At 45.2% G+C, this 22,710-nt stretch overlaps 36 non-coding genes across 36 annotated transcripts; all 36 read right to left on the reverse strand.

The window, feature by feature from the left end:
- Positions 1-227: 227 nt before the first annotated feature.
- Trnaf-gaa (transfer RNA phenylalanine (anticodon GAA)) lies at positions 228-300 on the reverse strand. Its single transcript has one exon. It is a non-coding gene; the product is annotated as a tRNA-Phe (tRNA).
- A 355-nt stretch (positions 301-655) lies between these two features.
- Positions 656-728, reverse strand: Trnaf-gaa (transfer RNA phenylalanine (anticodon GAA)). Its single transcript has one exon. It is a non-coding gene; the product is annotated as a tRNA-Phe (tRNA).
- Positions 729-1,511: 783 nt separating this feature from the next.
- Positions 1,512-1,584, reverse strand: Trnaf-gaa (transfer RNA phenylalanine (anticodon GAA)). The gene has a single exon. It is a non-coding gene; the product is annotated as a tRNA-Phe (tRNA).
- Positions 1,585-1,939: 355 nt separating this feature from the next.
- Positions 1,940-2,012, reverse strand: Trnaf-gaa (transfer RNA phenylalanine (anticodon GAA)). The gene has a single exon. It is a non-coding gene; the product is annotated as a tRNA-Phe (tRNA).
- A 355-nt stretch (positions 2,013-2,367) lies between these two features.
- On the reverse strand, positions 2,368-2,440 carry Trnaf-gaa (transfer RNA phenylalanine (anticodon GAA)). The gene has a single exon. It is a non-coding gene; the product is annotated as a tRNA-Phe (tRNA).
- A 783-nt stretch (positions 2,441-3,223) lies between these two features.
- Positions 3,224-3,296, reverse strand: Trnaf-gaa (transfer RNA phenylalanine (anticodon GAA)). The gene has a single exon. It is a non-coding gene; the product is annotated as a tRNA-Phe (tRNA).
- A 355-nt stretch (positions 3,297-3,651) lies between these two features.
- On the reverse strand, positions 3,652-3,724 carry Trnaf-gaa (transfer RNA phenylalanine (anticodon GAA)). Its single transcript has one exon. It is a non-coding gene; the product is annotated as a tRNA-Phe (tRNA).
- Positions 3,725-4,507: 783 nt separating this feature from the next.
- Positions 4,508-4,580, reverse strand: Trnaf-gaa (transfer RNA phenylalanine (anticodon GAA)). The gene has a single exon. It is a non-coding gene; the product is annotated as a tRNA-Phe (tRNA).
- A 355-nt stretch (positions 4,581-4,935) lies between these two features.
- Positions 4,936-5,008, reverse strand: Trnaf-gaa (transfer RNA phenylalanine (anticodon GAA)). Its single transcript has one exon. It is a non-coding gene; the product is annotated as a tRNA-Phe (tRNA).
- A 1,211-nt stretch (positions 5,009-6,219) lies between these two features.
- Positions 6,220-6,292, reverse strand: Trnaf-gaa (transfer RNA phenylalanine (anticodon GAA)). The gene has a single exon. It is a non-coding gene; the product is annotated as a tRNA-Phe (tRNA).
- Positions 6,293-6,647: 355 nt separating this feature from the next.
- Trnaf-gaa (transfer RNA phenylalanine (anticodon GAA)) lies at positions 6,648-6,720 on the reverse strand. Its single transcript has one exon. It is a non-coding gene; the product is annotated as a tRNA-Phe (tRNA).
- A 783-nt stretch (positions 6,721-7,503) lies between these two features.
- On the reverse strand, positions 7,504-7,576 carry Trnaf-gaa (transfer RNA phenylalanine (anticodon GAA)). Its single transcript has one exon. It is a non-coding gene; the product is annotated as a tRNA-Phe (tRNA).
- Positions 7,577-7,931: 355 nt separating this feature from the next.
- Positions 7,932-8,004, reverse strand: Trnaf-gaa (transfer RNA phenylalanine (anticodon GAA)). The gene has a single exon. It is a non-coding gene; the product is annotated as a tRNA-Phe (tRNA).
- Positions 8,005-8,359: 355 nt separating this feature from the next.
- On the reverse strand, positions 8,360-8,432 carry Trnaf-gaa (transfer RNA phenylalanine (anticodon GAA)). The gene has a single exon. It is a non-coding gene; the product is annotated as a tRNA-Phe (tRNA).
- Positions 8,433-8,787: 355 nt separating this feature from the next.
- On the reverse strand, positions 8,788-8,860 carry Trnaf-gaa (transfer RNA phenylalanine (anticodon GAA)). The gene has a single exon. It is a non-coding gene; the product is annotated as a tRNA-Phe (tRNA).
- A 355-nt stretch (positions 8,861-9,215) lies between these two features.
- Trnaf-gaa (transfer RNA phenylalanine (anticodon GAA)) lies at positions 9,216-9,288 on the reverse strand. Its single transcript has one exon. It is a non-coding gene; the product is annotated as a tRNA-Phe (tRNA).
- A 355-nt stretch (positions 9,289-9,643) lies between these two features.
- Trnaf-gaa (transfer RNA phenylalanine (anticodon GAA)) lies at positions 9,644-9,716 on the reverse strand. The gene has a single exon. It is a non-coding gene; the product is annotated as a tRNA-Phe (tRNA).
- A 782-nt stretch (positions 9,717-10,498) lies between these two features.
- Trnaf-gaa (transfer RNA phenylalanine (anticodon GAA)) lies at positions 10,499-10,571 on the reverse strand. The gene has a single exon. It is a non-coding gene; the product is annotated as a tRNA-Phe (tRNA).
- Positions 10,572-10,926: 355 nt separating this feature from the next.
- Trnaf-gaa (transfer RNA phenylalanine (anticodon GAA)) lies at positions 10,927-10,999 on the reverse strand. The gene has a single exon. It is a non-coding gene; the product is annotated as a tRNA-Phe (tRNA).
- A 355-nt stretch (positions 11,000-11,354) lies between these two features.
- On the reverse strand, positions 11,355-11,427 carry Trnaf-gaa (transfer RNA phenylalanine (anticodon GAA)). Its single transcript has one exon. It is a non-coding gene; the product is annotated as a tRNA-Phe (tRNA).
- Positions 11,428-11,782: 355 nt separating this feature from the next.
- On the reverse strand, positions 11,783-11,855 carry Trnaf-gaa (transfer RNA phenylalanine (anticodon GAA)). The gene has a single exon. It is a non-coding gene; the product is annotated as a tRNA-Phe (tRNA).
- A 355-nt stretch (positions 11,856-12,210) lies between these two features.
- Positions 12,211-12,283, reverse strand: Trnaf-gaa (transfer RNA phenylalanine (anticodon GAA)). The gene has a single exon. It is a non-coding gene; the product is annotated as a tRNA-Phe (tRNA).
- Positions 12,284-13,066: 783 nt separating this feature from the next.
- Positions 13,067-13,139, reverse strand: Trnaf-gaa (transfer RNA phenylalanine (anticodon GAA)). The gene has a single exon. It is a non-coding gene; the product is annotated as a tRNA-Phe (tRNA).
- Positions 13,140-13,494: 355 nt separating this feature from the next.
- Positions 13,495-13,567, reverse strand: Trnaf-gaa (transfer RNA phenylalanine (anticodon GAA)). Its single transcript has one exon. It is a non-coding gene; the product is annotated as a tRNA-Phe (tRNA).
- Positions 13,568-13,922: 355 nt separating this feature from the next.
- Trnaf-gaa (transfer RNA phenylalanine (anticodon GAA)) lies at positions 13,923-13,995 on the reverse strand. The gene has a single exon. It is a non-coding gene; the product is annotated as a tRNA-Phe (tRNA).
- A 355-nt stretch (positions 13,996-14,350) lies between these two features.
- Positions 14,351-14,423, reverse strand: Trnaf-gaa (transfer RNA phenylalanine (anticodon GAA)). Its single transcript has one exon. It is a non-coding gene; the product is annotated as a tRNA-Phe (tRNA).
- Positions 14,424-14,778: 355 nt separating this feature from the next.
- Trnaf-gaa (transfer RNA phenylalanine (anticodon GAA)) lies at positions 14,779-14,851 on the reverse strand. Its single transcript has one exon. It is a non-coding gene; the product is annotated as a tRNA-Phe (tRNA).
- A 783-nt stretch (positions 14,852-15,634) lies between these two features.
- Positions 15,635-15,707, reverse strand: Trnaf-gaa (transfer RNA phenylalanine (anticodon GAA)). Its single transcript has one exon. It is a non-coding gene; the product is annotated as a tRNA-Phe (tRNA).
- Positions 15,708-16,062: 355 nt separating this feature from the next.
- Positions 16,063-16,135, reverse strand: Trnaf-gaa (transfer RNA phenylalanine (anticodon GAA)). Its single transcript has one exon. It is a non-coding gene; the product is annotated as a tRNA-Phe (tRNA).
- Positions 16,136-16,490: 355 nt separating this feature from the next.
- On the reverse strand, positions 16,491-16,563 carry Trnaf-gaa (transfer RNA phenylalanine (anticodon GAA)). Its single transcript has one exon. It is a non-coding gene; the product is annotated as a tRNA-Phe (tRNA).
- A 783-nt stretch (positions 16,564-17,346) lies between these two features.
- On the reverse strand, positions 17,347-17,419 carry Trnaf-gaa (transfer RNA phenylalanine (anticodon GAA)). Its single transcript has one exon. It is a non-coding gene; the product is annotated as a tRNA-Phe (tRNA).
- A 783-nt stretch (positions 17,420-18,202) lies between these two features.
- Trnaf-gaa (transfer RNA phenylalanine (anticodon GAA)) lies at positions 18,203-18,275 on the reverse strand. Its single transcript has one exon. It is a non-coding gene; the product is annotated as a tRNA-Phe (tRNA).
- Positions 18,276-19,914: 1,639 nt separating this feature from the next.
- Positions 19,915-19,987, reverse strand: Trnaf-gaa (transfer RNA phenylalanine (anticodon GAA)). The gene has a single exon. It is a non-coding gene; the product is annotated as a tRNA-Phe (tRNA).
- A 783-nt stretch (positions 19,988-20,770) lies between these two features.
- Trnaf-gaa (transfer RNA phenylalanine (anticodon GAA)) lies at positions 20,771-20,843 on the reverse strand. The gene has a single exon. It is a non-coding gene; the product is annotated as a tRNA-Phe (tRNA).
- Positions 20,844-21,198: 355 nt separating this feature from the next.
- Trnaf-gaa (transfer RNA phenylalanine (anticodon GAA)) lies at positions 21,199-21,271 on the reverse strand. Its single transcript has one exon. It is a non-coding gene; the product is annotated as a tRNA-Phe (tRNA).
- A 355-nt stretch (positions 21,272-21,626) lies between these two features.
- On the reverse strand, positions 21,627-21,699 carry Trnaf-gaa (transfer RNA phenylalanine (anticodon GAA)). Its single transcript has one exon. It is a non-coding gene; the product is annotated as a tRNA-Phe (tRNA).
- Positions 21,700-22,710: the final 1,011 nt, after the last annotated feature.

Consider the following 22,710-nt stretch of genomic DNA (forward strand, 5'->3'; position numbering starts at 1 on the left):
CAGTCATTCGTCAGACAGGACAAGTCAAAAGTGACAGGGAAGTTTCAACTACATTTCCATGAACGTCTAGAATCTCCACTGAAAAGGGGCTCATGAATATATTCTCATGTAAAATAGTTTGCATATGCTCCGGCAGGTGGATGACTTTTAACAAGTGGTCAGAGATGAATAAATTCCTAGACTGACTACCCAAAAAATATGGTCAGCCGCCAGAGTCCTGCACTCTGTGCCGGAACCCGGGATTGAACCGGGGGCCTTTAGATCTTCAGTCTAACGCTCTCCCAACTGAGCTATTCCGGCCGACGAGCAAACCTGTCGTTTCAAACGAACTGCATATAGAGCCAGCCAATTGTCTTGTGTCCAAATGAAGGCTGTGTTTTCATTTGAAATTGCTTTGCAGACCACTGAACGTATATTCTTGTGCTGACCAGTCATTCGTCAGACAGGAAAAGTCAAAAGTGACAGGGAAGTTTCAACTACATTTCCATGAACGTCTAGAATCTCCACTGAAAAGGGGCTCATGAATATATTCTCATGTAAAATAGTTTGCATATGCTCCGGCAGGTGGATGACTTTTGACAAGTGGTCAGAGATGAATAAATCCCTAGACTGACTACCCAAAAAATAGGGTCAGCCGCCAGAGTCCTGCACTCTGTGCCGGAACCCGGGATTGAACCGGGGGCCTTTAGATCTTCAGTCTAACGCTCTCCCAACTGAGCTATTCCGGCCGACGAGCAAACCTGTCGTTTCAAACGAACTGTATATAGAGCCAGCCAATTGTCTTGTGTCCAAAGGAAGGCTGTGTTTTCATTTGAAATTGCTTTGCAGACCACTGAACGTATATTCTTGTGTTGACCAGTCATTCGTCAGACAGGACAAGTCAAAAGTGACAGGGAAGTTTCAACTACATTTCCATGAACGTCTAGAATCTCCACTGAAAAGGGGCTCATGAATATATTCTCATGTAAAATAGTTTGCATATGCTCCGGCAGGTGGATGACTTTTGACAAGTGGTCAGAGATGAATAAATCCCTAGACTGACTACCCAAAAAATAGGGTCAGCCGCCAGAGTCCTGCACTCTGTGCCGGAACCCGGGATTGAACCGGAGGCCTTTAGATCTTCAGTCTAACGCTCTCCCAACTGAGCTATTCCGGCCGACGAGCAAACCTGTCGTTTCAAACGAACTGTATATAGAGCCAGCCAATTGTCTTGTGTCCAAATGAAGGCTGTGTTTTCATTTGAAATTGCTTTGCAGACCACTGAACGTATATTCTTGTGTTGACCAGTCATTCGTCAGACAGGACAAGTCAAAAGTGACAGGGAAGTTTCAACTACATTTCCATGAACGTCTAGAATCTCCACTGAAAAGGGGCTCATGAATATATTCTCATGTAAAATAGTTTGCATATGCTCCGGCAGGTGGATGACTTTTAACAAGTGGTCAGAGATGAATAAATTCCTAGACTGACTACCCAAAAAATATGGTCAGCCGCCAGAGTCCTGCACTCTGTGCCGGAACCCGGGATTGAACCGGGGGCCTTTAGATCTTCAGTCTAACGCTCTCCCAACTGAGCTATTCCGGCCGACCAGCAAACCTGTCGTTTCAAACGAACTGCATATAGAGCCAGCCAATTGTCTTGTGTCCAAATGAAGGCTGTGTTTTCATTTGAAATTGCTTTGCAGACCACTGAACGTATATTCTTGTGCTGACCAGTCATTCGTCAGACAGGACAAGTCAAAAGTGACAGGGAAGTTTCAACTACATTTCCATGAACGTCTAGAATCTCCACTGAAAAGGGGCTCATGAATATATTCTCATGTAAAATAGTTTGCATATGCTCCGGCAGGTGGATGACTTTTGACAAGTGGTCAGAGATGAATAAATCCCTAGACTGACTACCCAAAAAATAGGGTCAGCCGCCAGAGTCCTGCACTCTTTGCCGGAACCCGGGATTGAACCGGGGGCCTTTAGATCTTCAGTCTAACGCTCTCCCAACTGAGCTATTCCGGCCGACGAGCAAACCTGTCGTTTCAAACGAACTGTATATAGAGCCAGCCAATTGTCTTGTGTCCAAATAAAGGCTGTGTTTTCATTTGAAATTGCTTTGCAGACCACTGAACGTATATTCTTGTGCTGACCAGTCATTCGTCAGACAGGACAAGTCAAAAGTGACAGGGAAGTTTCAACTACATTTCCATGAACGTCTAGAATCTCCACTGAAAAGGGGCTCATGAATATATTCTCATGTAAAATAGTTTGCATATGCTCCGGCAGGTGGATGACTTTTGACAAGTGGTCAGAGATGAATAAATCCCTAGACTGACTACCCAAAAAATAGGGTCAGCCGCCAGAGTCCTGCACTCTGTGCCGGAACCCGGGATTGAACCGGGGGCCTTTAGATCTTCAGTCTAACGCTCTCCCAACTGAGCTATTCCGGCCGACGAGCAAACCTGTCGTTTCAAACGAACTGTATATAGAGCCAGCCAATTGTCTTGTGTCCAAAGGAAGGCTGTGTTTTCATTTGAAATTGCTTTGCAGACCACTGAACGTATATTCTTGTGTTGACCAGTCATTCGTCAGACAGGACAAGTCAAAAGTGACAGGGAAGTTTCAACTACATTTCCATGAACGTCTAGAATCTCCACTGAAAAGGGGCTCATGAATATATTCTCATGTAAAATAGTTTGCATATGCTCCGGCAGGTGGATGACTTTTGACAAGTGGTCAGAGATGAATAAATCCCTAGACTGACTACCCAAAAAATAGGGTCTGCCGCCAGAGTCCTGCACTCTGTGCCGGAACCCGGGATTGAACCGGAGGCCTTTAGATCTTCAGTCTAACGCTCTCCCAACTGAGCTATTCCGGCCGACGAGCAAACCTGTCGTTTCAAACGAACTGTATATAGAGCCAGCCAATTGTCTTGTGTCCAAATGAAGGCTGTGTTTTCATTTGAAATTGCTTTGCAGACCACTGAACGTATATTCTTGTGTTGACCAGTCATTCGTCAGACAGGACAAGTCAAAAGTGACAGGGAAGTTTCAACTACATTTCCATGAACGTCTAGAATCTCCACTGAAAAGGGGCTCATGAATATATTCTCATGTAAAATAGTTTGCATATGCTCCGGCAGGTGGATGACTTTTAACAAGTGGTCAGAGATGAATAAATTCCTAGACTGACTACCCAAAAAATATGGTCAGCCGCCAGAGTCCTGCACTCTGTGCCGGAACCCGGGATTGAACCGGGGGCCTTTAGATCTTCAGTCTAACGCTCTCCCAACTGAGCTATTCCGGCCGACGAGCAAACCTGTCGTTTCAAACGAACTGCATATAGAGCCAGCCAATTGTCTTGTGTCCAAATGAAGGCTGTGTTTTCATTTGAAATTGCTTTGCAGACCACTGAACGTATATTCTTGTGCTGACCAGTCATTCGTCAGACAGGAAAAGTCAAAAGTGACAGGGAAGTTTCAACTACATTTCCATGAACGTCTAGAATCTCCACTGAAAAGGGGCTCATGAATATATTCTCATGTAAAATAGTTTGCATATGCTCCGGCAGGTGGATGACTTTTGACAAGTGGTCAGAGATGAATAAATCCCTAGACTGACTACCCAAAAAATAGGGTCAGCCGCCAGAGTCCTGCACTCTGTGCCGGAACCCGGGATTGAACCGGGGGCCTTTAGATCTTCAGTCTAACGCTCTCCCAACTGAGCTATTCCGGCCGACGAGCAAACCTGTCGTTTCAAACGAACTGTATATAGAGCCAGCCAATTGTCTTGTGTCCAAAGGAAGGCTGTGTTTTCATTTGAAATTGCTTTGCAGACCACTGAACGTATATTCTTGTGTTGACCAGTCATTCGTCAGACAGGACAAGTCAAAAGTGACAGGGAAGTTTCAACTACATTTCCATGAACGTCTAGAATCTCCACTGAAAAGGGGCTCATGAATATATTCTCATGTAAAATAGTTTGCATATGCTCCGGCAGGTGGATGACTTTTGACAAGTGGTCAGAGATGAATAAATCCCTAGACTGACTACCCAAAAAATAGGGTCAGCCGCCAGAGTCCTGCACTCTGTGCCGGAACCCGGGATTGAACCGGAGGCCTTTAGATCTTCAGTCTAACGCTCTCCCAACTGAGCTATTCCGGCCGACGAGCAAACCTGTCGTTTCAAACGAACTGTATATAGAGCCAGCCAATTGTCTTGTGTCCAAATGAAGGCTGTGTTTTCATTTGAAATTGCTTTGCAGACCACTGAACGTATATTCTTGTGTTGACCAGTCATTCGTCAGACAGGACAAGTCAAAAGTGACAGGGAAGTTTCAACTACATTTCCATGAACGTCTAGAATCTCCACTGAAAAGGGGCTCATGAATATATTCTCATGTAAAATAGTTTGCATATGCTCCGGCAGGTGGATGACTTTTAACAAGTGGTCAGAGATGAATAAATTCCTAGACTGACTACCCAAAAAATATGGTCAGCCGCCAGAGTCCTGCACTCTGTGCCGGAACCCGGGATTGAACCGGGGGCCTTTAGATCTTCAGTCTAACGCTCTCCCAACTGAGCTATTCCGGCCGACCAGCAAACTTGTCGTTTCAAACGAACTGTATATAGAGCCAGCCAATTGTCTTGTGTCCAAATGAAGGCTGTGTTTTCATTTGAAATTGCTTTGCAGACCACTGAACGTATGCTCTTGTGCTGACCAGTCATTCGTCAGACAGGACAAGTCAAAAGTGACAGGGAAGTTTCAACTACATTTCCATGAACGTCTAGAATCTCCACTGAAAAGGGGCTCATGAATATATTCTCATGTAAAATAGTTTGCATATGCTCCGGCAGGTGGATGACTTTTAACAAGTGGTCAGAGATGAATAAATTCCTAGACTGACTACCCAAAAAATATGGTCAGCCGCCAGAGTCCTGCACTCTGTGCCGGAACCCGGGATTGAACCGGGGGCCTTTAGATCTTCAGTCTAACGCTCTCCCAACTGAGCTATTCCGGCCGACGAGCAAACCTGTCGTTTCAAACGAACTGCATATAGAGCCAGCCAATTGTCTTGTGTCCAAATGAAGGCTGTGTTTTCATTTGAAATTGCTTTGCAGACCACTGAACGTATATTCTTGTGCTGACCAGTCATTCGTCAGACAGGACAAGTCAAAAGTGACAGGGAAGTTTCAACTACATTTCCATGAACGTCTAGAATCTCCACTGAAAAGGGGCTCATGAATATATTCTCATGTAAAATAGTTTGCATATGCTCCGGCAGGTGGATGACTTTTGACAAGTGGTCAGAGATGAATAAATCCCTAGACTGACTACCCAAAAAATAGGGTCAGCCGCCAGAGTCCTGCACTCTGTGCTGGAACCCGGGATTGAACCGGGGGCCTTTAGATCTTCAGTCTAACGCTCTCCCAACTGAGCTATTCCGGCCGACGAGCAAACCTGTCGTTTCAAACGAACTGTATATAGAGCCAGCCAATTGTCTTGTGTCCAAATGAAGGCTGTGTTTTCATTTGAAATTGCTTTGCAGACCACTGAACGTATGTTCTTGTGCTGACCAGTCATTCGTCAGACAGGACAAGTCAAAAGTGACAGGGAAGTTTCAACTACATTTCCATGAACGTCTAGAATCTTCACTGAAAAGAAGCTCATGAATATATTCTCATGTAAAATAGTTTGCATATGCTCCGGCAGGTGGATGACTTTTGACAAGTGGTCAGAGATGAATGAATCCCTAGACTGACTACCCAAAAAATATGGTCAGCCGCCAGAGTCCTGCACTCTGTGCCGGAACCCGGGATTGAACCGGAGGCCTTTAGATCTTCAGTCTAACGCTCTCCCAACTGAGCTATTCCGGCCGACGAGCAAACCTGTCGTTTCAAACGAACTGCATATAGAGCCAGCCAATTGTCTTGTGTCCAAATGAAGGCTGTGTTTTCATTTGAAATTGCTTTGCAGACCACTGAACGTATATTCTTGTGCTGACCAGTCATTCGTCAGACAGGACAAGTCAAAAGTGACAGGGAAGTTTCAACTACATTTCCATGAACGTCTAGAATCTCCACTGAAAAGGGGCTCATGAATATATTCTCATGTAAAATAGTTTGCATATGCTCCGGCAGGTGGATGACTTTTGACAAGTGGTCAGAGATGAATAAATCCCTAGACTGACTACCCAAAAAATAGGGTCAGCCGCCAGAGTCCTGCACTCTGTGCCGGAACCCGGGATTGAACCGGGGGCCTTTAGATCTTCAGTCTAACGCTCTCCCAACTGAGCTATTCCGGCCGACGAGCAAACCTGTCGTTTCAAACGAACTGCATATAGAGCCAGCCAATTGTCTTGTGTCCAAATGAAGGCTGTGTTTTCATTTGAAATTGCTTTGCAGACCACTGAACGTATATTCTTGTGCTGACCAGTCATTCGTCAGACAGGAAAAGTCAAAAGTGACAGGGAAGTTTCAACTACATTTCCATGAACGTCTAGAATCTCCACTGAAAAGGGGCTCATGAATATATTCTCATGTAAAATAGTTTGCATATGCTCCGGCAGGTGGATGACTTTTGACAAGTGGTCAGAGATGAATAAATCCCTAGACTGACTACCCAAAAAATAGGGTCAGCCGCCAGAGTCCTGCACTCTGTGCCGGAACCCGGGATTGAACCGGGGGCCTTTAGATCTTCAGTCTAACGCTCTCCCAACTGAGCTATTCCGGCCGACGAGCAAACCTGTCGTTTCAAACGAACTGTATATAGAGCCAGCCAATTGTCTTGTGTCCAAAGGAAGGCTGTGTTTTCATTTGAAATTGCTTTGCAGACCACTGAACGTATATTCTTGTGTTGACCAGTCATTCGTCAGACAGGACAAGTCAAAAGTGACAGGGAAGTTTCAACTACATTTCCATGAACGTCTAGAATCTCCACTGAAAAGGGGCTCATGAATATATTCTCATGTAAAATAGTTTGCATATGCTCCGGCAGGTGGATGACTTTTGACAAGTGGTCAGAGATGAATAAATTCCTAGACTGACTACCCAAAAAATAGGGTCAGCCGCCAGAGTCCTGCACTCTGTGCCGGAACCCGGGATTGAACCGGAGGCCTTTAGATCTTCAGTCTAACGCTCTCCCAACTGAGCTATTCCGGCCGACGAGCAAACCTGTCGTTTCAAACGAACTGTATATAGAGCCAGCCAATTGTCTTGTGTCCAAATGAAGGCTGTGTTTTCATTTGAAATTGCTTTGCAGACCACTGAACGTATATTCTTGTGCTGACCAGTCATTCGTCAGACAGGACAAGTCAAAAGTGACAGGGAAGTTTCAACTACATTTCCATGAACGTCTAGAATCTCCACTGAAAAGGGGCTCATGAATATATTCTCATGTAAAATAGTTTGCATATGCTCCGGCAGGTGGATGACTTTTGACAAGTGGTCAGAGATGAATAAATCCCTAGACTGACTACCCAAAAAATATGGTCAGCCGCCAGAGTCCTGCACTCTGTGCCGGAACCCGGGATTGAACCGGGGGCCTTTAGATCTTCAGTCTAACGCTCTCCCAACTGAGCTATTCCGGCCGACGAGCAAACCTGTCGTTTCAAACGAACTGTATATAGAGCCAGCCAATTGTCTTGTGTCCAAATGAAGGCTGTGTTTTCATTTGAAATTGCTTTGCAGACCACTGAACGTATATTCTTGTGCTGACCAGTCATTCGTCAGACAGGACAAGTCAAAAGTGACAGGGAAGTTTCAACTACATTTCCATGAACGTCTAGAATCTCCACTGAAAAGGGGCTCATGAATATATTCTCATGTAAAATAGTTTGCATATGCTCCGGCAGGTGGATGACTTTTGACAAGTGGTCAGAGATGAATAAATCCCTAGACTGACTACCCAAAAAATATGGTCAGCCGCCAGAGTCCTGCACTCTGTGCCGGAACCCGGGATTGAACCGGGGGCCTTTAGATCTTCAGTCTAACGCTCTCCCAACTGAGCTATTCCGGCCGACGAGCAAACCTGTCGTTTCAAACGAACTGTATATAGAGCCAGCCAATTGTCTTGTGTCCAAATGAAGGCTGTGTTTTCATTTGAAATTGCTTTGCAGACCACTGAACGTATATTCTTGTGCTGACCAGTCATTCGTCAGACAGGACAAGTCAAAAGTGACAGGGAAGTTTCAACTACATTTCCATGAACGTCTAGAATCTCCACTGAAAAGGGGCTCATGAATATATTCTCATGTAAAATAGTTTGCATATGCTCCGGCAGGTGGAGGACTTTTGACAAGTGGTCAGAGATGAATAAATCCCTAGACTGACTACCCAAAAAATATGGTCAGCCGCCAGAGTCCTGCACTCTGTGCCGGAACCCGGGATTGAACCGGGGGCCTTTAGATCTTCAGTCTAACGCTCTCCCAACTGAGCTATTCCGGCCGACGAGCAAACCTGTCGTTTCAAACGAACTGTATATAGAGCCAGCCAATTGTCTTGTGTCCAAATGAAGGCTGTGTTTTCATTTGAAATTGCTTTGCAGACCACTGAACGTATATTCTTGTGCTGACCAGTCATTCGTCAGACAGGACAAGTCAAAAGTGACAGGGAAGTTTCAACTACATTTCCATGAACGTCTAGAATCTCCACTGAAAAGGGGCTCATGAATATATTCTCATGTAAAATAGTTTGCATATGCTCCGGCAGGTGGATGACTTTTGACAAGTGGTCAGAGATGAATAAATCCCTAGACTGACTACCCAAAAAATAGGGTCAGCCGCCAGAGTCCTGCACTCTGTGCCGGAACCCGGGATTGAACCGGGGGCCTTTAGATCTTCAGTCTAACGCTCTCCCAACTGAGCTATTCCGGCCGACGAGCAAACCTGTCGTTTCAAACGAACTGTATATAGAGCCAGCCAATTGTCTTGTGTCCAAATGAAGGCTGTGTTTTCATTTGAAATTGCTTTGCAGACCACTGAACGTATATTCTTGTGCTGACCAGTCATTCGTCAGACAGGACAAGTCAAAAGTGACAGGGAAGTTTCAACTACATTTCCATGAACGTCTAGAATCTCCACTGAAAAGGGGCTCATGAATATATTCTCATGTAAAATAGTTTGCATATGCTCCGGCAGGTGGATGACTTTTGACAAGTGGTCAGAGATGAATAAATCCCTAGACTGACTACCCAAAAAATATGGTCAGCCGCCAGAGTCCTGCACTCTGTGCCGGAACCCGGGATTGAACCGGGGGCCTTTAGATCTTCAGTCTAACGCTCTCCCAACTGAGCTATTCCGGCCGACGAGCAAACCTGTCGTTTCAAACGAACTGTATATAGAGCCAGCCAATTGTCTTGTGTCCAAATGAAGGCTGTGTTTTCATTTGAAATTGCTTTGCAGACCACTGAACGTATATTCTTGTGCTGACCAGTCATTCGTCAGACAGGACAAGTCAAAAGTGAGAGGGAAGTTTCAACTACATTTCCATGAACGTCTAGAATCTCCACTGAAAAGGGGCTCATGAATATATTCTCATGTAAAATAGTTTGCATATGCTCCGGCAGGTGGATGACTTTTGACAAGTGGTCAGAGATGAATAAATTCCTAGACTGACTACCCAAAAAATAGGGTCAGCCGCCAGAGTCCTGCACTCTGTGCCGGAACCCGGGATTGAACCGGGGGCCTTTAGATCTTCAGTCTAACGCTCTCCCAACTGAGCTATTCCGGCCGACGAGCAAACCTGTCGTTTCAAACGAACTGCATATAGAGCCAGCCAATTGTCTTGTGTCCAAATGAAGGCTGTGTTTTCATTTGAAATTGCTTTGCAGACCACTGAACGTATATTCTTGTGTTGACCAGTCATTCGTCAGACAGGACAAGTCAAAAGTGACAGGGAAGTTTCAACTACATTTCCATGAACGTCTAGAATCTCCACTGAAAAGGGCTCATGAATATATTCTCATGTAAAATAGTTTGCATATGCTCCGGCAGGTGGATGACTTTTGACAAGTGGTCAGAGATGAATAAATTCCTAGACTGACTACCCAAAAAATAGGGTCAGCCGCCAGAGTCCTGCACTCTGTGCCGGAACCCGGGATTGAACTGGGGGCCTTTAGATCTTCAGTCTAACGCTCTCCCAACTGAGCTATTCCGGCCGACGAGCAAACCTGTCGTTTCAAACGAACTGTATATAGAGCCAGCCAATTGTCTTGTGTCCAAATGAAGGCTGTGTTTTCATTTGAAATTGCTTTGCAGACCACTGAACGTATATTCTTGTGCTGACCAGTCATTCGTCAGACAGGACAAGTCAAAAGTGACAGGGAAGTTTCAACTACATTTCCATGAACGTCTAGAATCTCCACTGAAAAGGGGCTCATGAATATATTCTCATGTAAAATAGTTTGCATATGCTCCGGCAGGTGGAGGACTTTTGACAAGTGGTCAGAGATGAATAAATTCCTAGACTGACTACCCAAAAAATATGGTCAGCCGCCAGAGTCCTGCACTCTGTGCCGGAACCCGGGATTGAACCGGGGGCCTTTAGATCTTCAGTCTAACGCTCTCCCAACTGAGCTATTCCGGCCGACGAGCAAACCTGTCGTTTCAAACGAACTGCATATAGAGCCAGCCAATTGTCTTGTGTCCAAATGAAGGCTGTGTTTTCATTTGAAATTGCTTTGCAGACCACTGAACGTATATTCTTGTGCTGACCAGTCATTCGTCAGACAGGACAAGTCAAAAGTGACAGGGAAGTTTCAACTACATTTCCATGAACGTCTAGAATCTCCACTGAAAAGGGGCTCATGAATATATTCTCATGTAAAATAGTTTGCATATGCTCCGGCAGGTGGATGACTTTTGACAAGTGGTCAGAGATGAATAAATCCCTAGACTGACTACCCAAAAAATAGGGTCAGCCGCCAGAGTCCTGCACTCTGTGCCGGAACCCGGGATTGAACCGGGGGCCTTTAGATCTTCAGTCTAACGCTCTCCCAACTGAGCTATTCCGGCCGACGAGCAAACCTATCGTTTCAAACAAGCTGTATATAGAGCCAGCCAATTGTCTTGTGTCCAAATGAAGGCTGTGTTTTCATTTGAAATTGCTTTGCAGACCACTGAACGTATATTCTTGTGTTGACCAGTCATTCGTCAGACAGGACAAGTCAAAAGTGACAGGGAAGTTTCAACTACATTTCCATGAACGTCTAGAATCTCCACTGAAAAGGGGCTCATGAATATATTCTCATGTAAAATAGTTTGCATATGCTCCGGCAGGTGGATGACTTTTAACAAGTGGTCAGAGATGAATAAATTCCTAGACTGACTACCCAAAAAATATGGTCAGCCGCCAGAGTCCTGCACTCTGTGCCGGAACCCGGGATTGAACCGGGGGCCTTTAGATCTTCAGTCTAACGCTCTCCCAACTGAGCTATTCCGGCCGACGAGCAAACCTGTCGTTTCAAACGAACTGTATATAGAGCCAGCCAATTGTCTTGTGTCCAAATGAAGGCTGTGTTTTCATTTGAAATTGCTTTGCAGACCACTGAACGTATATTCTTGTGCTGACCAGTCATTCGTCAGACAGGACAAGTCAAAAGTGACAGGGAAGTTTCAACTACATTTCCATGAACGTCTAGAATCTCCACTGAAAAGGGGCTCATGAATATATTCTCATGTAAAATAGTTTGCATATGCTCCGGCAGGTGGATGACTTTTGACAAGTGGTCAGAGATGAATAAATTCCTAGACTGACTACCCAAAAAATAGGGTCAGCCGCCAGAGTCCTGCACTCTGTGCCGGAACCCGGGATTGAACCGGGGGCCTTTAGATCTTCAGTCTAACGCTCTCCCAACTGAGCTATTCCGGCCGACGAGCAAACCTGTCGTTTCAAACGAACTGTATATAGAGCCAGCCAATTGTCTTGTGTCCAAATGAAGGCTGTGTTTTCATTTGAAATTGCTTTGCAGACCACTGAACGTATATTCTTGTGTTGACCAGTCATTCGTCAGACAGGACAAGTCAAAAGTGACAGGGAAGTTTCAACTGCATTTCCATGAACGTCTAGAATCTCCACTGAAAAGGGGCTCATGAATATATTCTCATGTAAAATAGTTTGCATATGCTCCGGCAGGTGGATGACTTTTAACAAGTGGTCAGAGATGAATAAATTCCTAGACTGACTACCCAAAAAATATGGTCAGCCGCCAGAGTCCTGCACTCTGTGCCGGAACCCGGGATTGAACCGGGGGCCTTTAGATCTTCAGTCTAACGCTCTCCCAACTGAGCTATTCCGGCCGACGAGCAAACTTGTCGTTTCAAACGAACTGTATATAGAGCCAGCCAATTGTCTTGTGTCCAAATGAAGGCTGTGTTTTCATTTGAAATTGCTTTGCAGACCACTGAACGTATATTCTTGTGCTGACCAGTCATTCGTCAGACAGGACAAGTCAAAAGTGACAGGGAAGTTTCAACTACATTTCCATGAACGTCTAGAATCTCCACTGAAAAGGGGCTCATGAATATATTCTCATGTAAAATAGTTTGCATATGCTCCGGCAGGTGGATGACTTTTGACAAGTGGTCAGAGATGAATAAATTCCTAGACTGACTACCCAAAAAATATGGTCAGCCGCCAGAGTCCTGCACTCTGTGCCGGAACCCGGGATTGAACCGGGGGCCTTTAGCTCTTCAGTCTAACGCTCTCCCAACTGAGCTATTCCGGCCGACGAGCAAACCTGTCGTTTCAAACGAACTGTATATAGAGCCAGCCAATTGTCTTGTGTCCAAATGAAGGCTGTGTTTTCATTTGAAATTGCTTTGCAGACCACTGAACGTATATTCTTGTGCTGACCAGTCATTCGTCAGACAGGACAAGTCAAAAGTGACAGGGAAGTTTCAACTACATTTCCATGAACGTCTAGAATCTCCACTGAAAAGGGGCTCATGAATATATTCTCATGTAAAATAGTTTGCATATGCTCCGGCAGGTGGATGACTTTTGACAAGTGGTCAGAGATGAATAAATTCCTAGACTGACTACCCAAAAAATATGGTCAGCCGCCAGAGTCCTGCACTCTGTGCCGGAACCCGGGATTGAACCGGGGGCCTTTAGATCTTCAGTCTAACGCTCTCCCAACTGAGCTATTCCGGCCGACGAGCAAACCTGTCGTTTCAAACGAACTGCATATAGAGCCAGCCAATTGTCTTGTGTCCAAATGAAGGCTGTGTTTTCATTTGAAATTGCTTTGCAGACCACTGAACGTATATTCTTGTGTTGACCAGTCATTCGTCAGACAGGACAAGTCAAAAGTGACAGGGAAGTTTCAACTACATTTCCATGAACGTCTAGAATCTCCACTGAAAAGGGGCTCATGAATATATTCTCATGTAAAATAGTTTGCATATGCTCCGGCAGGTGGATGACTTTTGACAAGTGGTCAGAGATGAATAAATTCCTAGACTGACTACCCAAAAAATATGGTCAGCCGCCAGAGTCCTGCACTCTGTGCCGGAACCCGGGATTGAACCGGGGGCCTTTAGATCTTCAGTCTAACGCTCTCCCAACTGAGCTATTCCGGCCGACGAGCAAACCTGTCGTTTCAAACTAACTGCATACAGAGCCAGCCAATTGTCTTGTGTCCAAATGAAGGCTGTGTTTTCATTTGAAATTGCTTTGCAGACCACTGAACGTATATTCTTGTGCTGACCAGTCATTCGTCAGACAGGACAAGTCAAAAGTGACAGGGAAGTTTCAACTACATTTCCATGAACGTCTAGAATCTCCACTGAAAAGGGGCTCATGAATATATTCTCATGTAAAATAGTTTGCATATGCTCCGGCAGGTGGATGACTTTTAACAAGTGGTCAGAGATGAATAAATTCCTAGACTGACTACCCAAAAAATATGGTCAGCCGCCAGAGTCCTGCACTCTGTGCCGGAACCCGGGATTGAACCGGGGGCCTTTAGATCTTCAGTCTAACGCTCTCCCAACTGAGCTATTCCGGCCGACGAGCAAACCTGTCGTTTCAAACGAACTGTATATAGAGCCAGCCAATTGTCTTGTGTCCAAATGAAGGCTGTGTTTTCATTTGAAATTGCTTTGCAGACCACTGAACGTATATTCTTGTGCTGACCAGTCATTCGTCAGACAGGACAAGTCAAAAGTGACAGGGAAGTTTCAACTACATTTCCATGAACGTCTAGAATCTCCACTGAAAAGGGGCTCATGAATATATTCTCATGTAAAATAGTTTGCATATGCTCCGGCAGGTGGATGACTTTTGACAAGTGGTCAGAGATGAATAAATTCCTAGACTGACTACCCAAAAAATAGGGTCAGCCGCCAGAGTCCTGCACTCTGTGCCGGAACCCGGGATTGAACCGGGGGCCTTTAGATCTTCAGTCTAACGCTCTCCCAACTGAGCTATTCCGGCCGACGAGCAAACCTGTCGTTTCAAACGAACTGTATATAGAGCCAGCCAATTGTCTTGTGTCCAAATGAAGGCTGTGTTTTCATTTGAAATTGCTTTGCAGACCACTGAACGTATATTCTTGTGTTGACCAGTCATTCGTCAGACAGGACAAGTCAAAAGTGACAGGGAAGTTTCAACTGCATTTCCATGAACGTCTAGAATCTCCACTGAAAAGGGGCTCATGAATATATTCTCATGTAAAATAGTTTGCATATGCTCCGGCAGGTGGATGACTTTTAACAAGTGGTCAGAGATGAATAAATTCCTAGACTGACTACCCAAAAAATATGGTCAGCCGCCAGAGTCCTGCACTCTGTGCCGGAACCCGGGATTGAACCGGGGGCCTTTAGATCTTCAGTCTAACGCTCTCCCAACTGAGCTATTCCGGCCGACGAGCAAACTTGTCGTTTCAAACGAACTGTATATAGAGCCAGCCAATTGTCTTGTGTCCAAATGAAGGCTGTGTTTTCATTTGAAATTGCTTTGCAGACCACTGAACGTATATTCTTGTGCTGACCAGTCATTCGTCAGACAGGACAAGTCAAAAGTGACAGGGAAGTTTCAACTACATTTCCATGAACGTCTAGAATCTCCACTGAAAAGGGGCTCATGAATATATTCTCATGTAAAATAGTTTGCATATGCTCCGGCAGGTGGATGACTTTTGACAAGTGGTCAGAGATGAATAAATTCCTAGACTGACTACCCAAAAAATATGGTCAGCCGCCAGAGTCCTGCACTCTGTGCCGGAACCCGGGATTGAACCGGGGGCCTTTAGCTCTTCAGTCTAACGCTCTCCCAACTGAGCTATTCCGGCCGACGAGCAAACTTGTCGTTTCAAACGAACTGTATATAGAGCCAGCCAATTGTCTTGTGTCCAAATGAAGGCTGTGTTTTCATTTGAAATTGCTTTGCAGACCACTGAACGTATATTCTTGTGCTGACCAGTCATTCGTCAGACAGGACAAGTCAAAAGTGACAGGGAAGTTTCAACTACATTTCCATGAACGTCTAGAATCTCCACTGAAAAGGGGCTCATGAATATATTCTCATGTAAAATAGTTTGCATATGCTCCGGCAGGTGGATGACTTTTGACAAGTGGTCAGAGATGAATAAATTCCTAGACTGACTACCCAAAAAATATGGTCAGCCGCCAGAGTCCTGCACTCTGTGCCGGAACCCGGGATTGAACCGGGGGCCTTTAGATCTTCAGTCTAACGCTCTCCCAACTGAGCTATTCCGGCCGACGAGCAAACCTGTCGTTTCAAACGAACTGTATATAGAGCCAGCCAATTGTCTTGTGTCCAAATGAAGGCTGTGTTTTCATTTGAAATTGCTTTGCAGACCACTGAACGTATATTCTTGTGCTGACCAGTCATTCGTCAGACAGGACAAGTCAAAAGTGACAGGGAAGTTTCAACTACATTTCCATGAACGTCTAGAATCTCCACTGAAAAGGGGCTCATGAATATATTCTCATGTAAAATAGTTTGCATATGCTCCGGCAGGTGGATGACTTTTGACAAGTGGTCAGAGATGAATAAATTCCTAGACTGACTACCCAAAAAATATGGTCAGCCGCCAGAGTCCTGCACTCTGTGCCGGAACCCGGGATTGAACCGGGGGCCTTTAGATCTTCAGTCTAACGCTCTCCCAACTGAGCTATTCCGGCCGACGAGCAAACCTGTCGTTTCAAACGAACTGCATACAGAGCCAGCCAATTGTCTTGTGTCCAAATGAAGGCTGTGTTTTCATTTGAAATTGCTTTGCAGACCACTGAACGTATATTCTTGTGTTGACCAGTCATTCGTCAGACAGGACAAGTCAAAAGTGACAGGGAAGTTTCAACTACATTTCCATGAACGTCTAGAATCTCCACTGAAAAGGGGCTCATGAATATATTCTCATGTAAAATAGTTTGCATATGCTCCGGCAGGTGGATGACTTTTGACAAGTGGTCAGAGATGAATAAATTCCTAGACTGACTACCCAAAAAATATGGTCAGCCGCCAGAGTCCTGCACTCTGTGCCGGAACCCGGGATTGAACCGGGGGCCTTTAGATCTTCAGTCTAACGCTCTCCCAACTGAGCTATTCCGGCCGACGAGCAAACCTGTCGTTTCAAACTAACTGCATATAGAGCCAGCCAATTGTCTTGTGTCCAAATGAAGGCTGTGTTTTCATTTGAAATTGCTTTGCAGACCACTGAACGTATATTCTTGTGCTGACCAGTCATTCGTCAGACAGGACAAGTCAAAAGTGACAGGGAAGTTTCAACTACATTTCCATGAACGTCTAGAATCTCCACTGAAAAGGGGCTCATGAATATATTCTCATGTAAAATAGTTTGCATATGCTCCGGCAGGTGGATGACTTTTGACAAGTGGTCAGAGATGAATAAATCCCTAGACTGACTACCCAAAAAATAGGGTCAGCCGCCAGAGTCCTGCACTCTGTGCCGGAACCCTGGATTGAACCGGGGGCCTTTAGATCTTCAGTCTAACGCTCTCCCAACTGAGCTATTCCGGCCGACGAGCAAACCTGTCGTTTCAAACGAACTGCATATAGAGCCAGCCAATTGTCTTGTGTCCAAATGAAGGCTGTGTTTTCATTTGAAATTGCTTTGCAGACCACTGAACGTATATTCTTGTGCTGACCAGTCATTCGTCAGACAGGACAAGTCAAAAGTGACAGGGAAGTTTCAACTACATTTCCATGAACGTCTAGAATCTCCACTGAAAAGGGGCTCATGAATATATTCTCATGTAAAATAGTTTGCATATGCTCCGGCAGGTGGATGACTTTTGACAAGTGGTCAGAGATGAATAAATTCCTAGACTGACTACCCAAAAAATATGGTCAGCCGCCAGAGTCCTGCACTCTGTGCCGGAACCCGGGATTGAACCGGGGGCCTTTAGATCTTCAGTCTAACGCTCTCCCAACTGAGCTATTCCGGCCGACGAGCAAACCTGTCGTTTCAAACGAACTGCATACAGAGCCAGCCAATTGTCTTGTGTCCAAATGAAGGCTGTGTTTTCATTTGAAATTGCTTTGCAGACCACTGAACGTATATTCTTGTGCTGACCAGTCATTCGTCAGACAGGACAAGTCAAAAGTGACAGGGAAGTTTCAACTACATTTCCATGAACGTCTAGAATCTCCACTGAAAAGGGGCTCATGAATATATTCTCATGTAAAATAGTTTGCATATGCTCCGGCAGGTGGATGACTTTTGACAAGTGGTCAGAGATGAATAAATTCCTAGACTGACTACCCAAAAAATAGGGTCAGCCGCCAGAGTCCTGCACTCTGTGCTGGAACCCGGGATTGAACCGGGGGCCTTTAGATCTTCAGTCTAACGCTCTCCCAACTGAGCTTTTCCGGCCGACGAGCAAACCTGTCGTTTCAAACGAACTGCATATAGAGCCAGCCAATTGTCTTGTGTCCAAATGAAGGCTGTGTTTTCATTTGAAATTGCTTTGCAGACCACTGAACGTATATTCTTGTGTTGACCAGTCATTCGTCAGACAGGACAAGTCAAAAGTGACAGGGAAGTTTCAACTACATTTCCATGAACGTCTAGAATCTCCACTGAAAAGGGGCTCATGAATATATTCTCATGTAAAATAGTTTGCATATGCTCCGGCAGGTGGATGACTTTTGACAAGTGGTCAGAGATGAATAAATTCCTAGACTGACTACCCAAAAAATATGGTCAGCCGCCAGAGTCCTGCACTCTGTGCCGGAACCCGGGATTGAACCGGGGGCCTTTAGATCTTCAGTCTAACGCTCTCCCAACTGAGCTATTCCGGCCGACGAGCAAACCTGTCGTTTCAAACGAACTGCATACAGAGCCAGCCAATTGTCTTGTGTCCAAATGAAGGCTGTGTTTTCATTTGAAATTGCTTTGCAGACCACTGAACGTATATTCTTGTGCTGACCAGTCATTCGTCAGACAGGACAAGTCAAAAGTGACAGGGAAGTTTCAACTACATTTCCATGAACGTCTAGAATCTCCACTGAAAAGGGGCTCATGAATATATTCTCAAGTAAAATAGTTTGCATATGCTCCGGCAGGTGGATGACTTTTGACAAGTGGTCAGAGATGAATAAATTCCTAGACTGACTACCCAAAAAATATGGTCAGCCGCCAGAGTCCTGCACTCTGTGCTGGAACCCGGGATTGAACCGGGGGCCTTTAGATCTTCAGTCTAACGCTCTCCCAACTGAGCTATTCCGGCCGACGAGCAAACCTGTCGTTTCAAACGAACTGCATATAGAGCCAGCCAATTGTCTTGTGTCCAAATGAAGGCTGTGTTTTCATTTGAAATTGCTTTGCAGACCACTGAACGTATATTCTTGTGCTGACCAGTCATTCGTCAGACAGGACAAGTCAAAAGTGACAGGGAAGTTTCAACTACATTTCCATGAACGTCTAGAATCTCCACTGAAAAGGGGCTCATGAATATATTCTCATGTAAAATAGTTTGCATATGCTCCGGCAGGTGGATGACTTTTGACAAGTGGTCAGAGATGAATAAATTCCTAGACTGACTACCCAAAACATATGGTCAGCCGCCAGAGTCCTGCACTCTGTGCCGGAACCCGGGATTGAACCGGGGGCCTTTAGATCTTCAGTCTAACGCTCTCCCAACTGAGCTTTTCCGGCCGACGAGCAAACCTGTCGTTTCAAACGAACTGCATATAGAGCCAGCCAATTGTCTTGTGTCCAAATGAAGGCTGTGTTTTCATTTGAAATTGCTTTGCAGACCACTGAACGTATATTCTTGTGTTGACCAGTCATTCGTCAGACAGGACAAGTCAAAAGTGACAGGGAAGTTTCAACTACATTTCCATGAACGTCTAGAATCTCCACTGAAAAGGGGCTCATGAATATATTCTCAAGTAAAATAGTTTGCATATGCTCCGGCAGGTGGATGACTTTTGACAAGTGGTCAGAGATGAATAAATTCCTAGACTGACTACCCAAAAAATATGGTCAGCCGCCAGAGTCCTGCACTCTGTGCTGGAACCCGGGATTGAACCGGGGGCCTTTAGATCTTCAGTCTAACGCTCTCCCAACTGAGCTATTCCGGCCGACGAGCAAACCTGTCGTTTCAAACGAACTGCATATAGAGCCAGCCAATTGTCTTGTGTCCAAATGAAGGCTGTGTTTTCATTTGAAATTGCTTTGCAGACCACTGAACGTATATTCTTGTGCTGACCAGTCATTCGTCAGACAGGACAAGTCAAAAGTGACAGGGAAGTTTCAACTACATTTCCATGAACGTCTAGAATCTCCACTGAAAAGGGGCTCATGAATATATTCTCATGTAAAATAGTTTGCATATGCTCCGGCAGGTGGATGACTTTTGACAAGTGGTCAGAGATGAATAAATTCCTAGACTGACTACCCAAAAAATATGGTCAGCCGCCAGAGTCCTGCACTCTGTGCCGGAACCCGGGATTGAACCGGGGGCCTTTAGATCTTCAGTCTAACGCTCTCCCAACTGAGCTATTCCGGCCGACGAGCAAACCTGTCGTTTCAAACGAACTGTATATAGAGCCAGCCAATTGTCTTGTGTCCAAATGAAGGCTGTGTTTTCATTTGAAATTGCTTTGCAGACCACTGAACGTATATTCTTGTGCTGACCAGTCATTCGTCAGACAGGACAAGTCAAAAGTGACAGGGAAGTTTCAACTACATTTCCATGAACGTCTAGAATCTCCACTGAAAAGGGGCTCATGAATATATTCTCATGTAAAATAGTTTGCATATGCTCCGGCAGGTGGATGACTTTTGACAAGTGGTCAGAGATGAATAAATTCCTAGACTGACTACCCAAAAAATATGGTCAGCCGCCAGAGTCCTGCACTCTGTGCTGGAACCCGGGATTGAACCGGGGGCCTTTAGCTCTTCAGTCTAACGCTCTCCCAACTGAGCTATTCCGGCCGACGAGCAAACCTGTCGTTTCAAACGAACTGCATATAGAGCCAGCCAATTGTCTTGTGTCCAAATGAAGGCTGTGTTTTCATTTGAAATTGCTTTGCAGACCACTGAACGTATATTCTTGTGCTGACCAGTCATTCGTCAGACAGGACAAGTCAAAAGTGACAGGGAAGTTTCAACTACATTTCCATGAACGTCTAGAATCTCCACTGAAAAGGGGCTCATGAATATATTCTCATGTAAAATAGTTTGCATATGCTCCGGCAGGTGGATGACTTTTGACAAGTGGTCAGAGATGAATAAATTCCTAGACTGACTACCCAAAAAATATGGTCAGCCGCCAGAGTCCTGCACTCTGTGCCGGAACCCGGGATTGAACCGGGGGCCTTTAGATCTTCAGTCTAACGCTCTCCCAACTGAGCTATTCCGGCCGACGAGCAAACCTGTCGTTTCAAACGAACTGTATATAGAGCCAGCCAATTGTCTTGTGTCCAAATGAAGGCTGTGTTTTCATTTGAAATTGCTTTGCAGACCACTGAACGTATATTCTTGTGCTGACCAGTCATTCGTCAGACAGGACAAGTCAAAAGTGACAGGGAAGTTTCAACTACATTTCCATGAACGTCTAGAATCTCCACTGAAAAGGGGCTCATGAATATATTCTCATGTAAAATAGTTTGCATATGCTCCGGCAGGTGGATGACTTTTGACAAGTGGTCAGAGATGAATAAATCCCTAGACTGACTACCCAAAAAATATGGTCAGCCGCCAGAGTCCTGCACTCAGTGCCGGAACCCGGGATTGAACCGGGGGCCTTTAGATCTTCAGTCTAACGCTCTCCCAACTGAGCTATTCCGGCCGACGAGCAAACCTGTCGTTTCAAACGAACTGTATATAGAGCCAGCCAATTGTCTTGTGTCCAAATGAAGGCTGTGTTTTCATTTGAAATTGCTTTGCAGACCACTGAACGTATATTCTTGTGCTGACCAGTCATTCGTCAGACAGGACAAGTCAAAAGTGACAGGGAAGTTTCAACTACATTTCCATGAACGTCTAGAATCTCCACTGAAAAGGGGCTCATGAATATATTCTCATGTAAAATAGTTTGCATATGCTCCGGCAGGTGGATGACTTTTGACAAGTGGTCAGAGATGAATAAATCCCTAGACTGACTACCCAAAAAATAGGGTCAGCCGCCAGAGTCCTGCACTCTGTGCCGGAACCCGGGATTGAACCGGGGGCCTTTAGATCTTCAGTCTAACGCTCTCCCAACTGAGCTATTCCGGCCGACGAGCAAACCTGTCGTTTCAAACGAACTGTATATAGAGCCAGCCAATTGTCTTGTGTCCAAATGAAGGCTGTGTTTTCATTTGAAATTGCTTTGCAGACCACTGAACGTATATTCTTGTGTTGACCAGTCATTCGTCAGACAGGACAAGTCAAAAGTGACAGGGAAGTTTCAACTACATTTCCATGAACGTCTAGAATCTCCACTGAAAAGGGGCTCATGAATATATTCTCATGTAAAATAGTTTGCATATGCTCCGGCAGGTGGATGACTTTTGACAAGTGGTCAGAGATGAATAAATCCCTAGACTGACTACCCAAAAAATAGGGTCAGCCGCCAGAGTCCTGCACTCTGTGCCGGAACCCGGGATTGAACCGGGGGCCTTTAGATCTTCAGTCTAACGCTCTCCCAACTGAGCTATTCCGGGCGACGAGGAAACCTGTCGTTTCAAACGAACTGTATATAGAGCCAGCCAATTGTCTTGTGTCCAAATGAAGGCTGTGTTTTCATTTGAAATTGCTTTGCAGACCACTGAACGTATATTCTTGTGCTGACCAGTCATTCGTCAGACAGGACAAGTCAAAAGTGACAGGGAAGTTTCAACTACATTTCCATGAACGTCTAGAATCTCCACTGAAAAGGGGCTCATGAATATATTCTCATGTAAAATAGTTTGCATATGCTCCGGCAGGTGGATGACTTTTGACAAGTGGTCAGAGATGAATAAATCCCTAGACTGACTACCCAAAAAATAGGGTCAGCCGCCAGAGTCCTGCACTCTGTGCCGGAACCCGGGATTGAACCGGGGGCCTTTAGATCTTCAGTCTAACGCTCTCCCAACTGAGCTATTCCGGGCGACGAGGAAACCTGTCGTTTCAAACGAACTGTATATAGAGCCAGCCAATTGTCTTGTGTCCAAATGAAGGCTGTGTTTTCATTTGAAATTGCTTTGCAGACCACTGAACGTATATTCTTGTGTTGACCAGTCATTCGTCAGACAGGACAAGTCA

This window comes from Haliotis asinina, chromosome 1, assembly GCF_037392515.1.
Source record: "Haliotis asinina isolate JCU_RB_2024 chromosome 1, JCU_Hal_asi_v2, whole genome shotgun sequence".
Taxonomy (NCBI): domain Eukaryota; kingdom Metazoa; phylum Mollusca; class Gastropoda; order Lepetellida; family Haliotidae; genus Haliotis; species Haliotis asinina.